The sequence below is a fragment of the Octopus sinensis genome, linkage group LG1, assembly GCF_006345805.1.
Source record: "Octopus sinensis linkage group LG1, ASM634580v1, whole genome shotgun sequence".
Classification (NCBI taxonomy): Eukaryota; Metazoa; Mollusca; class Cephalopoda; order Octopoda; family Octopodidae; genus Octopus; species Octopus sinensis.
Window position 1 is genome coordinate 23,489,494 of NC_042997.1, and position 3,570 is coordinate 23,493,063.

Below are 3,570 nucleotides of genomic sequence, written 5' to 3' on the forward strand. Positions count from 1 at the left end.
ACGTTTCGAGCCTACGCTCTTCAACAGAAAGATACACAGAGAGAGAAAAACACAGAAAGAAGGAGAGAAAAAAAATGCGTGCAGTAGCTAACGAATCAACATGGCGATATATATATATATATATATATATATACATCTCTTTCTCTCTCTCTCTCTTTCTCAGTCTATCTATCTATCTATATCATCATCATCATCCTTTAATATTTGTTTTCCATGCTGACATGGATTGGATGATTTGACCAGAGCTGGGAAGCTGCGCTAGTTTCCAGTTGGTTTGGCTTCATCTCTACAGTTGGATGCCCTTCTTAATGCCAGACACTTTACAGTGTGTGCAGGGTGCTTTTAATGTGGCAATGGCACAAGCGCTTTTACATGACACTGAGATGAGTGTTTTTTACATGACACTAGCACAGGCCAAGCCTTTTCACCAGGGGGAGTAACCTTAACACTTCTGCTCTAGAGGTTAGGTCTTTTTGAGCTCATGGCAATGCACAACTGGGCCCTTTGCTCAATTTCCCCTTTAAGACACCGCTACCCCACTTCATCTCTCTAACTAGAACTTTCCCTTGATAGCTCTAATCTTTCTAACTACTTGGAACCATTTCACTTGTTATATATCCTTCATCCTTAATACTGTCTCCACCCCAACTTTATAGTGATTGTCCCCCCACCCCCCACCCCAGCTACCAAATCATTTCACCTTCTCTACTAACATCTCTCAACCCTTTGGTGCACTATGTTAGCTTCTCTCCCCTTCTCCACACTCTCTCAAAGTACCCAACTACTAATCTCTTTCTCATTCTTTTTCTGTCTACAGCATTATCATTACTATTCTGCTACTCTTCACCCTTATGAATCATTGGTCACCCCTGCTTCTTATCCACCATGCACTTTAACCATTCCTCTAACTTATCCAATATCTATAGTTGTCACCTACTCTTCCCTACCTCTCCTATTTATTATCTATTCAACACACCCCATTCTCTCACTCTTCCTTACACTCGTATGATATCTTCCCACACACAATCCTGATTATTCTGTTCGAATTTACTTCTACTCACCTTATAACTTGAGGGTTCACACAGAGATCTCATCCTCACAATTTTACATCTTCTCCACTGTGTGATCACTCTACTGTGTCATGTAGCCCCTTTACAACAAGAAACTTGTTCTACTCTGGCATCTGCTTTCATACAGCATCTCCTAGCAAAAGCTTCCCTTCTTGGGGTTTTCAGTCTTGCAAGTTGCACAGTGACCTGATCAATGCTGGTAACATGAAAAATGCACCCAGCACATACTATAATGTGATTAACATTGGGAAGGACATTCAGATATAGAAATGCAGCCACTGTAGAGAGTGGATCATGATGCAGTCCTTAGGCATTATGGACCCTCTCAAACTGTCCAACCATTTCAGCATGGAACATTGACATTAAATGATGATGATGATGATGATGATGAAAGAAAAATAGTTTGTATAGCAAATAATGTCAGCTGTTGTATTCACAAATTTCATAAATGCTAAGTCTTACAATTCCTAATGATAATTCATGGTTAACTTTTTCTTCTCCCCGATCCAAGCCTACTCAATTTCCCTGCCTTTCATTCTCTGGTCAGCCTTGTTATGTCTCTTTCCAAACCTTATACTAAGCACATTACCTAATCATTCTTATGGAACTCCCTCCCTGTCCATGTTGCATTATGGTATTTCATTACACAAAAGAATGATGACTCACTACCAACAGATCTGAAACAAGAATACAAGGAAATTTCCCTTAAGCAGCCACAGTACAGATTGTGCTGGAATAGATTTACCCAACCTTAAAATCTTTCCCCTCTACAAGTACTCAGACTCTTTCACCCAACAACAGAGAGTATATAAGGAAAAACAATTCATAAACAAATTACAATTAAATATGGAAGCATCAACCATTAATCAATAAATAAGGAGGTCAACTTTGCTTTTCATCCTGATATGAAATTGACTATTATATAAATAAATTGATTTTTTTCTGTGTGGGGTGGTAGGAGGTGTGCTCTTCTCATTTTGCTTGTGATAGGGTCTGTATGTACCAGAGCCTAGATCTAGGGTAACATCCAGGAAATCTACTGTAGTGAGATTAGTCTCAGTGGTGATCTTGAGTCCCGTTGAGCCTAAGGTGCTCCTCTAGAGATGGCTAGGACGTCATCTCTGTAAAGGCCAAAGAGGATGAAGGAAACCTCTTTCCTAAGATGTCCAGGATGTACAATCCAATAAGATCACAGGGGATGAGTTCCTTTCACGGAGGCAAAGTGGCTGAGTTCCGTTTGAATGTTGGGTCTCACTGTGACATTGACTGAGACCTTTTTCATTATGTCATGCTTGAGAAGAAGACCCATCAAGCTGAGCAAAATTGCAGTCATGGTAGATACTGGTGTCATGGAAATGGCACCCGTACCAGTGACATGTAAAAGCATCCATTACAATCTCAGAGTGGTTGGCTTTAGGATGGGCATTCAGCTGTTGAAAACCATGCCAAATCAGACTGGGGTCTGGTACCGCCTTCCAGCTTACCAGCCTTCCAACCCATGCCAGCATGGACAATGAACAATAAATGATGATGATGATGACGATGATATATATCATTTTTTTAAAAAAAAACATAAATCCGGAGAAGCACAATCAAGGAAGTCATGCAGTCTATATTAATTACTGGGGAAGGCCACAGGCCAGCAGGTCTTAGTGTCTCAAGATATTCCATAAAGGTACCCTTTATGGCGAGAAACCCAAGGAAAAATCTATAAACTGGCCCTCACCAGTCATAAATATATATATATATATATATATATATATATATGTATGTACATACACCCAGTTAGTGTTAACTGTCAGAAAAAAGGGTACTCAATATCATAGCAGAGATTTATAATATATATTTTATTTTGGTAGAGTCAGTCTCTTGCTACTCTGAGTTTTACCTGTTGATGCAATGATCTTCAGGTGTTTCATCTGAAGGTGAAACTCAAAGTAGCAAGTTACTGATTCAAGCAAAATAATATATGTATATGTGCATTTCCCCATCACATATATAATGAAGACCACATGGTTGGGAAGTAAGCTTCTTACTCTCACAGCCACAATATATATATATATATATATATATATATATATGTATGTACATACACCCAGTTAGTGTTAACTGTCAGAAAAAAGGGTACTCAATATCATAGCAGAGATTTATAATATATATTTTATTTTGGTAGAGTCAGTCTCTTGCTACTCTGAGTTTTACCTGTTGATGCAATGATCTTCAGGTGTTTCATCTGAAGGTGAAACTCAAAGTAGCAAGTTACTGATTCAAGCAAAATAATATATGTATATGTGCATTTCCCCATCACATATATAATGAAGACCACATGGTTGGGAAGTAAGCTTCTTACTCTCACAGCCACAATATATATATATATATATATTATATATATATATATATATATAATATATATATATATATATATATATTAGACAGAATGTGATAGCAAATCCTAGGCTGTGAGGAGTTTTCAGGACATTTATAATGAAATAGTCTTACA